Source organism: Pongo abelii, chromosome 1 (genome assembly GCF_028885655.2).
Source record: "Pongo abelii isolate AG06213 chromosome 1, NHGRI_mPonAbe1-v2.0_pri, whole genome shotgun sequence".
Lineage (NCBI taxonomy): Eukaryota > Metazoa > Chordata > Mammalia > Primates > Hominidae > Pongo > Pongo abelii.
In genome coordinates, this window is record NC_071985.2 from 127556094 (window position 1) to 127570096 (window position 14003).

Genomic DNA, 14003 nt, shown 5'->3' on the forward strand with positions numbered 1-14003 from the left:
CAGTGGGTCTTATTATCCATTCCCGGTTCCCCACTTTCCCCCATCACCAACTACACTTCCCAGCCTCTGGTAGCCATCCTTCTACCTATCTCCATGAGTTCAATTGTTTTAACTTTTAGGTCTCAAAGATAAGTGAGAACATAGTTTGACTTTCTGTGCCTGGCTTATTTCACTTAAAATAATGACCACCAGTTTCATTCATGTTGTCACAAATGATGGGATTTCATTCTTCTTATGGCTGAATAATACTTCATCGTATATATGCACTACATTTTATTTATCCCTTCATCTATTGAGGGATACTTAGGCTGCTTCCAAATCTTGGCTATTGTGAATAAATATGGGAGTGCAGATATCTCTTTGATATACCAATTTACTTTCTTTTGGGTATATAGCTTGGAGTGGGATTGCTGGATCATATGGTGGCTCTATTTTTCATTTTTTGAGAAATCTCCATAAATCAAAAAGTTTAATCGTAATTCTTAATTAAATCACTAAAAAAATCTAAAACGTATATGAAAAATAAAGTTAGAAAGGAATAAAAGTGGTACACTATAAAAATTAAATACCAAAGAAAGGAGCAATGGAGGGCCGATCACGAGGTCAGGAGATCGAGACCATCCTGGCTAACATAGTGAAACCCCGTCTCCACTAAAAATGCAAAAAAAATTAGCCGGGCCTGGTGGCTGGCGCCTGTAGTCCCAGCTACTCAGGAGGGAGGCTGAGGCAGGAGAATGGCGTGAACCTGGGAGGCAGAGCTTGCAGTGAGCCGAGTGTATAATTTATAGTGTATAATTTAAAACACAATTAAATTACATTTAATTTAATGTATAATTAAAATGTATAATTAATGTATTTATTAATAATAAATACATTATAAACAAATGTATTTAATTTAATGTATAATTAAAATGTAAATAACTTAAACTGATAAAATAAAACAGTGAATTTAAAAATATATATATTCAACTACCTGCTGTCTACGAAAGACTCACTTTAGATCCAAAGACACAGTGTTGAAAAAAAAAGAATGAAAATATATATATTTCATGCAAATTGTAACAGTAAGAAAGCAGAAGTGGCTATCCTCACACCAGACAAAATAGACTTTAAGTCAAAAATTGCCACAAGGTAGAAACAACATTATACAGAGAGAAAAGGCAAATTCATCAAGAAGATATAACAATTATAAGCATACACACCTAACAAAGGAGCCCCAAAATATATGAAGCAAAAAGTTAACAGAACTAAAAAGTGAATTAGACAGTTTTACAATAATCATTGGAGACTCCCATACCCTATTTTAAGTAATAAATAGAACAAGACAGAAGATAAACAAGGAAATAAAACACTTGAATAACACTGTAAAACAAGTAGACCTAACAGACACTTGTAACAGCCTTCAGCCAAAGCCAGAAGAATACACATATTCTCAAGCGCACGTGGAAAATTCTCCAGTATAGGACACAGAGCAAGTGTTGGTAAATTTAAAAGTATTTGAATTATACCAATTATTTTATCTGACTATAATAGAATGAAACCATGATCAAGAACAGAAAAAAGTGGAAAATGTACAAACATAATGAAAGTAAAACATTACATTCTTAAACAACCAGTGGGTCAAAGGAGAAATCACATATACACCATGGAATACTATGCAGCCATAAAAAGGATGAGTTCATGTTCTTTGCAGGGACATGGATGAAGGTGGAAACCATCATTCTCAGCAAACTAACACAAGAACAGAAAACTAAACACCACATGTCCTCACTCAGAAGTGGGAGTTGAACAATGAGAACACATGGGCACAGGGAGGGGAACATCGCACACTAGGGCCTATTGTGGAGTGGGGGTCTAGGGGAGAGATAGCATTAGGAGAAATACCTAATGTAGATGATGGGTGGATAGGTGCAGCAAACCACGACGGAAAGTGTATACCTATGTAACACACCGGCACCTTACTATTAATTGTTTATTTTTTCCTGCATTTATGGAGTAGGCTGATATTGGCTATCACTAATAAGAAACAATCTCTGGAGCTAGAAATAGGATCATCTTCACTTCAGTCACATATTATATAATTAGAAACCTGAACAAAATTAATGGAAATAACGGTATTGAATTTTGGGTAGGAACCAATACCATTCATTCACCTAAATTTCATCTGAAGCCTCTTCTATTTCCCCAAACTTATCTAGTCAAAATCTGTTGTCCAGAATATATTATTTTAAGCCTCTCTGCCTTTGAATATTCAGTTAAATATATTCAATTTACACATTTTCAATATCTCCATTTTCATGATATAGCCATACTTCAAAACTCAAAAATAAGTTAAATTCATTAGGATAATTTGTATACGAAGAGTTACTAGCTCCCTTTTTAAGCTTCCACATAGAGACACAAATACAGTATTCTTTTTAATATAACCCATTGATACTACACTATGGATAGTATTTGGGGAGTTGGGGACAAGGCATCACAGTATTAATCAGGAGCTATTTAATATTTTTCAGAATGTTCAGGACTGTTCTATGTCCTTGGGGCTCGTATTATGCCAGGTCATTCAGAACCACACTTTACAGAGTAACACATAAAATGCAAAAAGAAATAAAATTGGGAACCCTTTTAAGAGAAACAAAAGATACCTTTCTAGAGGCACTAGAACCTAACTACAAAATATAAATTTCATTCTTACTAGTTATATAATATATATTTATATAAATATGTATAAATTTCATTCTTACTAGTTTGGATAGAAATAGCTTATGAAGTGCTACTGTCTCATAATCTAATTTATGAGAATATAAACATTTATTTTTGAGTTAAATATTAAATTAAATATCATCAATGATAAGTGCCTACTTCAGAGAAAGTACCTGTAATAAATTAGCTTACCTCCAGCATTGAATTTTATTTCTCCTCTCTTTTATACATTTGCAAATTATCTAAATTAGGGAATGAACAATGAAATGATATGATTCTTTTATGACTTGAAGAACAAAGTTTCTAAGTAACAAAATCACAGTAAATATGAAATAAAATCATGGATGTTAGAGAATACCCTGGTGACTAATCTGTATATATTAGAAATGACAATATATAAAAGACCTAGGGTAATTATAAACATTTCACAAAGAAAGGTGACAAAACACAGCCAAAAAAGAAACAAATACATGAATACAATAAATACAAAATGAAGAGCTGTCTTGTACTCAGAATGGAAATTGATACTGTAATTGATGATACTGCAGCTGCAATATTGTGTTAATTCTGGGGCACTTCAATATCAAGCATGTGTAGTATATGCTGGAAAGAGTTCAGAAAAAAAAAAAAAACTGAATAATGAGAAGGGGAGTCTGATTTATGGTGGGAGATTAAAGTAGTGTAAAATTTATAGCTTGCTAAGGGAATATGAAAATAATCTGCAAATATTTGAAAGATGTAAATAACAAGTAGAAAAAGAATTCTGGAGGAGGAAGCAGAATTAGAGGCAATGCAATCTGAATGAAAAGTGGCAGGGTTTTTTATGTCAAGTAAAGATTAAAACACACACATAACTTCCTGGCTGAATTACTAAACAGAAGCACAGTCTTTCTCCTTAAGTATTAAATGCCCTTCTGCATAAAATAGTGAAATGTGTTATTTTATGGATTACCCATGCGTTGGCAGGCAGACAGTGTAAATTATTTTATCAAAACCAGAATGAAAAGACACACGATATATTTTCTGATTCACTGTTTGAATCTATTGAGTAGGACTCTATTTTTTTCTCTTGATTTGGAAATGTAAAGGCGTATTTTCTGTTTTTAAATTTTTCACATAAGAAGTGATTGGGAATGGCTCACCGGTAAAACCATAAGCAAGCAAAAAAGCTGTGCCAAGAAAAGCTGAAAATACGGAAAAGCTGTGCCAAGATGTTGTTGAAAGAGGAGAGGATGAATGACTGTCATTTAAGTAGACTCACAGATGGTAACTTCTCCAGTGTAGTATTTCAATGTGTACATCTGCGGAACTGGCCTCTGAGTTCCTTGAATTCTTCTCCAACTATGTTGTCTAGCAACATGAATTGACAATCCAGCCCTATGTATATTTTTTAGAATTCCTAATTACTATTTACACACCCTAAAAAATTGATTTGATGTGTTTCACTCTTTTATTGTCTCCTCCAGCATTCACACCCACTTCCACAAAACTGTTTTTCTTATCTTTTTTTTTTTTTTTCAGTAACCCTCAGCAGCAGCCCCCTACATCTTTATTTTACTCTTTCCAAAGCTTGGATCTTTTGCTTCAATATCATAATCACTTGTTTGCATGCACCCTCAAATTCCTTAGACATCTCTCCCTTCTTTTCACTTACTTTACACCTGAATGTGGATTGAGAAAATATTTTAAATGCTTTTTGTATAAGCAAGGCACTGAAATTTAGTTCAAATCTATTATCTCCCTCTTCTACAATAGTTGGATACCCAGGTAGATAAGTATTGCATTATACTTTCAGCATCCTATGCCTTTATGGCAGCTGTGCTAATTTAACAGATTAAATGTCAGCAGAAGCGATGTTTTCATTCTTTGTCATTTTACTTAAAAAGGAATTTAAACAATCTTCTGCGATCATTTGTGTATGTGAGTCATATTCTAATATGCAATTCAAGTCAGTCCCTAGAAAAAAAGACAATAAAGTCTGCAAAGAAGCTTGGTCATTTAATAATCTTCTGTAGTAGGAGCATAGCTCTGCAACCTGGAGCTATCACCTCGGGTCTGTTACTCAAAAGAGAGATAAATATAGTCACTTTAGGCCGGGCGCGGTGGCTCACGCCTGTAATCCCAGCACTTTGGGAGGCCGAGGCGGGCCGATCACGAGGTCAGGAGATCGAGTCCATCCTGGCTAACTTGGTGAAACCCCGTCTCTACTAAAAATACAAAAAAATTGGCCGGGCGTGGTGGCGGGTGCCTGTAGTCCCAGCTACTCGGGAGGCTGAGGCAGGAGAATGGCGGGAACCCGGGAGGCGGAGCTTGCAGTGAGCCGAGATCGTGCCACTGCACTCCAGGCTGGGTGACAAAGCGAGATTCCATCTCAAAAAAAAAAAAAAAAAAAAAAAAAAAAAAAAATATATATATATATATATATATAGTCACTTTATTTATAAGAGATAAACTTATAAGCCACTTTATTTTGAGAATTTCTCAATTAAAATTGCTTACCTTTTAACTGAAATTATTCACTAGGATTCCATAATATTCACTATCATTATCCTCAGTATGCTTCTAGTGTTTCCAAGCTGTCTTTCCATTTTTGACTAGTCTTGTCATGTTTTCACACCTCTGAATAGTGATTTCAAACATTGTTTTCTCTTAGGCACATGATAACTTTTCTTCATTCTATCTTTATTTTATAACTACTTTTTATTTCACTGAAAACATAAGAAAAAAATAATCAATCAAAGGAGAACTTCCCAAATTACACATCACCAAGCCTCCCACTTACACAGCTGGTATGCTTTTAGTGTACTGATTAAACATACGACCAATCCTTCAACTCAAAGGTATCACTGAAGCAATTTTTCAATTCTCTACTGCATTATCAGTTTTTCTTTCATTTTTAAAATCATGCCAATTAGCACTAAAATATGCAATTAGACAGTCCATCAAAAATAACAACAATAACAACCTTTTTGATGTTAACTTTTCTCTTCACCAGCTACTCCATATTTCTCCTCTCTTCTTCGGAGATAGTTAACCAAAGTTAAAAAGTGACCAATAGTTTCTTCAGGTATTGAATATTGTATATATGGCAAATTCTTTATTTTAACCAGGAAAAATGAAAGAATACAATGGTTTTGTTTCTTTGTTTGTTTGTTCGTTTGTTTTGAGACAGGATCTCACTGTGTTGCCTAGGCTGGAATGCCCTGGTGCGATCACCGCTCATTGTCTGCAGCCTCAACCTCCCAGGCTTAAGCAATGCTTCCACCTCAGCCTCCCAAGTGCCATGAGAAATGTGCTTACCATTTCACAAGGCTATGTTACCAATTATACTACTTATTTTATACTTCAGTATAAACTAAAGTAGGGCATCTTTGTAATTTCATTCAATCCCAGAAACTATTCTATCCCACAGTCAGGGTACTCATTGGGAAGGAATACAACTTAGAGAATTGGAACAGACATACAGATACATGCATCCAAGAAGCTTGAAACAACAGACTACCCTCAAGTCTTTCTGGACCTGTAGAAATGGACTACTTCTTGTTAAACTCTAATGCTCTCCCATTGCTGCGGACCACTCTGTGCCTTGCAAGACAATGCATGACCTCCATGGGATCCGGATACACTTGACTAGGGTCAACTACATTACCACCTGGCCAAAAAAGTGTTCATCTTGTTATGATATAAAAGATAACATAAGCCAACAAAGCATCAGAATCTATCCAATGTGAAGTAATAATACCTCAGAAAGACTGTATTGACCTAAATCCTGAGTTTGATAGATAAAACTAATTAGAACACACAGTTGAATAAAAGTCTCTGGTCCCTGAATATATAACTTAAAAGAGACTATTTTATAGTTGTCACACTCTCACACTCTTACACTCTTACTTAATTCCTTAGCTTTTGGGATAAAAGCCTTTCTAAGGCAGAAGACCAAGTGTAAGCCTATGAAATTGTGCACTTCCGTTTCAACTCTGGCAAAAATTACAAATCAAAAACAATATGTCATCCTAAATAAATACCAAGGTTAATACCATCGTAAAAAACTTAAAAGATGCAGAGATGGTGAATCTCATCATATCTGTATTTAATTTACCTACCAGGTCATTTCAAATACCAGATAGATCCTAGTGAATAATTGTGAACTATCATAAATTTAATTGTTTCTGATGTAGCTGCTTTGCCAAATATGATATAATTATAGGAAACTTGATCTGGTCAATGCTTTTTTCTATATCCATGTAAATAAAAAAGGGAACTAGAAGCAGTAAATATTTAAGTAGGGTAGACAGTAGCATTCAAGATGAGTCAGTTGAATATGGAAGAGGTAACTGAAAGTGGACAGCTGCTGTAATATAGGCCCCAAAAGAGGTGGCCCTGAAAAACAAGAAGAGTACTTTGTGTGAAGTAGAAAGTTGTCCTAGGTAGTAATTACATAAAGTAGTGAACTGGGGAGTGACTTAGCTAGTGAGTGAGGGCCATAAAGGAGAAAGATTAGAAAATCAGGGATAAAAAGATTAGGTATAAAAGCATACAGAGTCCTAGGTGAGTAGGTGCAGAGTGAGTGAAGAGATTTACATAATTTGCTAACCCTCACCACACAGTATTGATCACAAAGTAGAATCAAACTAGCTACTTAGAGTAACTTAGGGTAGATAGAAATATTTGGAGAGTGATGTCAACAGGATTCTTACATGGAACATCCCAAGACTGGCACAATAGGCTAATTAAAGAGTGTCCATGGCTGCAAGGAGGTAAAATTTCTTTGGCTCAACAGCTGTGATCCCACACATCAGGGCTGATCTATGGTAAATATATAACCAGTCAGCAGCAAAGACTAAAGTTGAGTCTGCCGTATAGTGTTGTCCCTTGAGAAGATTAACCAGTAACTTCATGGTGAGTCTATTGAATTTGAACTCTTTCATCCTGAAAGTTGGTAGCAGTTCCTCTTGACTGGAATCCATGTATATTTCAGTCATATATCATTCTATTCCACAGGGCCTCAGCCAGCAACAATCTGAGGGCTAACAAAATGTTTAATACACTGGCTTGTAATCATACATATCATTGCCCCAAAGCAAAAGGCCCAATTTACAGCAAAAGAAGTATGGTTGTAAATACACGGTGATGGGATCCTCTAGTCCTCTTCCTTATCTCTCACTTACCAACCAGAGCTCTCAGACTTTCAGAGTGATCAAATAGCCTTTTGATAAGCCTTGAATGTGTATTTACTTCATCATTTTGGAGAAGACAGAATTTGAGGATGTATCACCACTTACTTCCTGATCAGTAGTTATTATAAAAACCTTTATCCCCAAATGGCAGAAGATATGAGTCTAAGAACTGACATTTGAAAGTGTATGTGACCCCAGTTACCATCACTGCCAGTGATTGACTATATGAATTTGTGCTTTCTTTTACCATACCTTTAGCCTCTATTTTTCTAGTTGCCCTTTTTCAGAGAGGGCGAGCATCTTCCAGGGGCAATCATGTGAATATATTCCCTTTACACTTTTAGCCACATCAGACTAGCTTCTGCATAAAGCCAGAAGCAAGAAAAAGAGTCACTCTTATGGTTAGTAGTAATTTATCCTTACTGTAGGAAGTAGAAGGGCTGCCATTCCAATGATGAGACAGAAAATTCTGCTTGCTACTGAGATGATCCACTGATGTGTGTCTTGTTATTCCTATGGTCAATTGTCTTATATAAAAGACAAATGCAGCAGTCAAGGTCTGAGAAATGTATGGTGCAACCTAGACCCCATAGGGGATGATAGTGCAGGTCTCCCTATCAAGTAAACCAATTTGGTGAGCAGAAGTAGTAACCAAGGTTGAAAGTAATTTGAATGAGCAGTAGAGAAGGAAGATGATGACTATCAGTAATTTCCTTAAGACCGACTATAGTGTGATGGTATGTAGTTTGTCCACTAACTTTCTTCTTTTAAATTTCCTTAGAAAAACACATTAACCAGGATTCTGGGGGACTTTATTCCAAGAAAAATTAGACTTACCATAGGAAGCAAATAGATCTGAGTGGCACAATAATGATATTGAATTCTGTGGTACACCACTTGGATCCCCTCTTTAGGAGCCAAAGCTTTCCTTTCTTCAGCCAGAAATTGTTTACTGCTAAAGAAGCTGCCTTACCCCAGGTTAAATTATTTTGTTAGGGGCAATCTGTGTCCAGTGACTGATGAAATGCCAGGATCTTAATTTATAGCTTCTCTGAATAGTCATCCAGCCTTCAGAACTCTCTGTGGGGCTAAGGCCTCTGTTGCAACTTTATCAAATTTTTGCGTTAGGTAGAATTTAGGAATTTTACTCCAGTTTCATCTTCCAAAATTATACTAGTATTTTGAGTTCCTTGAGTTCAGAAATGTAATATTACATGTTAATATAATACTTTTCAATGTGTCATTGAACATAAAGGGAAACATATTTAAGAAAATACAAGGTATTAAAATGAAAGATTATTTTCAGAAAATAAATATTTCAATTGCTCAATTTGTTTTTTTAGAAAAAATATGTGGTTATTATTTTACCTGCCAGTTGATTATAATTATAGTTCAATATTTCAATAAAAATGTCATTTTTTTCCAGCACTTGGGGAGGCCGAGGCGGGCAGATCACGAGGTCAGGAGATCAAGACCATCCTGGCTAACACGGTGAAACCCCGTCTCTACTAAAAATACAAAAAAAATTAGCCAGGGGTGGTGGCGGGCACCTGTAGTCCCAGCTACTCGGGAGGCTGAGGCAGGAGAATGGCGTGAACCCGGGAAGCGGAGCTTTCAGTGAGCCGAGATGGCGCCACTGCACTCCAGCCTGGGCGACAGAGCGAGACGACCCCGTCTCAAAAAAACAAAAACAAAAACAAACAAACCAAAAAAAGTCATATTTTTATTAGAAGGGAATTTTAGCTTGCAAATTAACCCAAATTCCTGAGTATAAAAAAATTTTAAGATCTCCATCTTTTCATTGAATTAGGATATAAAGAGTGCTACAAGGCTTACCTGCAAATAAATTACATCATAAAATATTCTCTAGAAGCAGGCACACAAGTATCTAATTTCTCTATGTATTGGCAAGACATTTTCAAAAGTGCCACTTGTGAACTCCATTTGGAATTTAAAGAATCTAGAGACAAAAGAGTTTGTAAAAGATTGTGCATTTACTTCTATTACAATTTATTTCTATTTAATGTCATATTCACTTATTCAAATACTAGCATGCTTATCATGCTGTTACAACTTGTAATTTTGTATTTTGTCTTCATTTGAACACTTTTAAATACATATTTAGGGAGTATTTTATATTATGCACATTATACAGATGTATAAAAATCAGAGATATAAGTATCAGATATTATAACAACATTGTCTTGGAGAAATATATTTTCAAAAATATAGATGTGTTTATTCATGTGTTCAAAAATAAGTATAAAAATGGTATGAATGCATACTGTATTTCCAATTATAGTAATTACTTGTCATGTCCATAGTAAAAACAATTGATTCTGTGCACGAGCCCATTAGTTGTTACAAAGGAAAATTTATTTCTTAATAGAGATTTTTGGTTTTCTTTCCTTTTAAAAAAATGCATACAGCATTTTTTATTTTTATTTTTTACTACATGAAGAGAAGTCACCATTAAACTGGGATTATTAATAGGTTTCAAATGACATGAAATATATATCTTGAGATAAATTTCATCAGAGTAGAAAGAGATCAAAATTAAAGAAAACTGAGTGGCGATAAAGCCTTTATCAAAATAAGACTATTTTATATGTGGTTGGATACAAGTCTATACACCACTTTGACATGCCAGTCTCATATAATATATTGTGTATGTGGTTGCATTACCAGTAAAAGAATGTGTATGTGTAGGTGAAAAATATACACCTTAAGAAGGCAATGTTAAAATCTATCAATGACTGGTAATGTTGTAAATATTATATGTTTATTCAACAAACACCTACATACTGTGTACCAGGCACCAGGCATCAGGAATGACTATACAAAAAGGCAGACAAAAATCTATTGCTCCATTAATACTAAATCACAATGTATTATGTGCTTTTTGACCTAGTTCTTCTCAGTCTAACACAAGGGTCAGAAAACTTTTTGCGGGGAGAGAGTCAGATAGTAAATATTTTAGGTTTTGGCAACCTCATAGGGTTTGCTGTAGATTCTTTGTTGCATTTTTTTTTCTCCACACTTTAAAAATGTAAAATATATTTTGAGCTCAAGCACCATATAGAGACAGGACGCAAGCTGTAATTTGTCAACTCCTGATCTAAAAACATAGTATCATTGTGTCTAATTATTCTCATTACCTGAAGAATTTGGATGCCGGCTCAGTCTTTTCTACTCCAAGGATGTTCATCATTTTTTGTAATTCAAACAATTCTTTGCATGACCCATTCAATATACTGGCTTTTAAGTTGGACTGGATATCGTTGACGATCAACATTTATTTCCACCTTCTAGTTTTCTTCCCTGTGTTGCAGAGATAGGACATTGATTTCAGAGTCCCTTAATGTTACACTCTAAATAAGAGTAAAGTTTCACAAATTTGATAATTCCATAAAATTTGAAAGACAAGTAGTTAAGCAGAAGCCACATTGGGCATTTTATCTTGTTGAACAAGATCACAGATTTATAATGTTGAGTCACTCACTTAATATATATTAAAAGATAATTGCAGCGCAAAAAGCCGCTGGATTTCACTGTCCAGTGTCTTATCATCTCGTGCAAATTCTCGCAGCAATGTTCTGATCTTGGATTCTTGAATTTCAGGTTGAGTGTTCATATATTACCCCAGTAGTTCCAGCAATGATTTCTTAGTGCTCCACATTCATAACTGGCAAAGATAATAACTCTATCAGGGGTCTGTTGTTTTGTTTTCTGGCAATCACCTAAGAAGCCTTAGCCTGGAGTCAAGTCCTTTGGAACTTCTAATAAATTTTAGTCATCTATTTTCTTGTTTTAAATTACATTCTACTAAATACATAAAATAATTTCTACTTTTTCTATATATCTTTACTGACAAGCTATTACATACTCTAAATGATTGTGGGCAAACGTAGACTCAAAGATGAGAAACAGATTGATTTATTTGACATTGTTGAGTTTGCAGTGAGGCTCATAATCACCTGGAAATGGGACATTGGTAATTCATAACATGCAAAAACAAAATATGGAAATTATTATTTGTGGTCACCTGTAATCAAATACTAATCTGATTACCATTATGTTGTAAATAAAGAATGCAAGGAACAAATGGGTGGACTGGTAATTCCTGTCTGAATCAAAATATTTCAAGAAACACAGAGACAACAGCAGAGCTTTAATGCTTAATTCATCACATGATGAAGAACTAGGGAGATTTTATGACTATCCTGAAATAATTTCTTTTATATTAGCCACACAGATAACATAGCTTAAAGTCACACACAAATCTCGTGCTTTAAGTTGCTAAATTAGAGAATAGTTGAATTCGCAGATTTTTCTAGGTGTCCTAAATAAAATTAAAAAATGGGTGCAGATTTGAAAAAAAAATAGTATCCAAATCACTGAAATAGTTGTATTTGGGTGGATTCAGTTGATGCTGAATACCCCAAACCATTCCAGCATAAGCAGTCTTTTATCCACTGTTTAAGAAGCTTGCATCTACCTTGTGTAGAAACCCTATACATTGCTTGAGGTAGTAACCTTTCAAAAGAGTTTTGTTTATGCTGCTTCCATTTCTTCTTCATATATAAGAAGAATTAGATGGAATATCCAAAAGAACAATAGCAAGTGCTCCTCAAAATGAGATGAGGTTTTATTTATTAGTTTGAATCATATGAAATTAAAATTATTTGACTCTGTTGACATAAAAAATTACAATTTATATATTTTATCCTAAAAATCAGCATGTGTATTAATTATATATATATATAGGAATGGCTAGTAGGTGAAGCTATAACAGGTAGCATAAATTCTAAATTTAATTTGACATAAATATTTAGATATACATACTATATTCTGAATTCAATGTGATACCTTAAGCAGCTCAGAGTGGTTTTAACTGCTTGCTTGGTTGACTAATTGAAAGCTCAATCTAACAATGGTCTACCCTAAAAACATTTGGACATCAGAGGTACCTTGGCTTAATGTTGAAGAAGAAATATTAAATGATAAGAACATAAAATATTTTTGTGACTTAAGTTTACCCAACTTTTTTTCATCTGAGATAACTCTGAAGAGAATAAATTCACCAAGGCACTAAGATTAAATTCTGTAGTAACTGTCCTTGCAGGCTGGTGATGAGGGTAGGAGATGCTGCCTTGTATAAGAGTTCTCTGATTAAAAGGAGTAAACGTTTTGGTGGTGATAGAGCCCAAATGGCAGTGCGTAGCCAGCAGAATAAGAATAATTATTGTAGCATGGCTGGAGAGGTAAAAGGAAGAAAGTTTATCCCAAAAGAACCTTTGATTATTTTCCATGAATTTTAAGATACTTATGAAATATATAGATGAGCAATGAACAAAAGCTCTAAAATATCTATAAAACAATAGTTACAATAAAATATAATTATGATAAAGGGGAAGTTGAATATTACTGTGATGATGATTCATGTGTCCTTCCTAAACTATCTTGAATTATATCAGCAAAAGTTTTTAACATACTTATTCCTTCTTGATTTCTACAAAGCCGTTGCTGATCATATACTGGAGTGATCGTTCTTGGAGGAAAAGTGACATTTGGGAAATGACTGGATTCTGGTTCTGAGGTATTGCTTGCATTTTATAATCCAGGAAAGCAAATGGTCCTTCCCTCAGAATGGGCATCATTGAATTAAGAAAAGGAATGGAATTTGGACACAAATCTGTCTTGCCATACATTCTTGAAGTTGTGCTATGAAAATTCATCCACTCTGAGTATTCTCACAATTCTGGGATATTTGTCAGAAGAAAATGTTTCTGACATTCAAATCTACTTAGCTTGTTTCGTGGGTCTGTGAAAAAAGCATATGAATCTTGAAAGAATAACAATGTATTATTATAAATATAATTAGGTGATAAAAGTAATATATGATACTTTTCAGTTGTCTCATATAATGGAGCAAATCAGTCTACATCATTTTGTGTGGTTCACAACCACTAAGCTGGCCAATAAGCAGAGAATAATACTTAATATAAGTAAGTTTCAACCTGTAAGAGACAGGGACACAACCTCATTCTTCATCCTTAAATCCAATAAAAATGTGTGCTTCTCTGTTATAATTTAGTTGCATACTTTCTTATACTTGCATTT

The 14003-nt window shown here is 34.5% G+C and overlaps 1 long non-coding RNA gene across 2 annotated transcripts in view; it reads right to left on the minus strand.

Annotated features, from left to right (window-relative positions):
• Window positions 1-5208: 5208 nt before the first annotated feature.
• The window catches only part of LOC129049866 (uncharacterized), an 85554-nt gene continuing 76759 nt past the window's right edge, over window positions 5209-14003 (minus strand). The window contains exons 4-7 of one of the 2 annotated variants that reach the window (XR_008513251.2): window positions 11383-11565; window positions 11039-11201; window positions 9717-9840; window positions 5209-5411 (exon numbers count right to left, since the gene is read on the minus strand). This is a non-coding gene — a long non-coding RNA (uncharacterized LOC129049866). The remainder of the gene's footprint in view (window positions 5412-9716; window positions 9841-11038; window positions 11202-11382; window positions 11566-14003) is intronic. The other variant, XR_008513252.2, reaches the window with a different exon arrangement.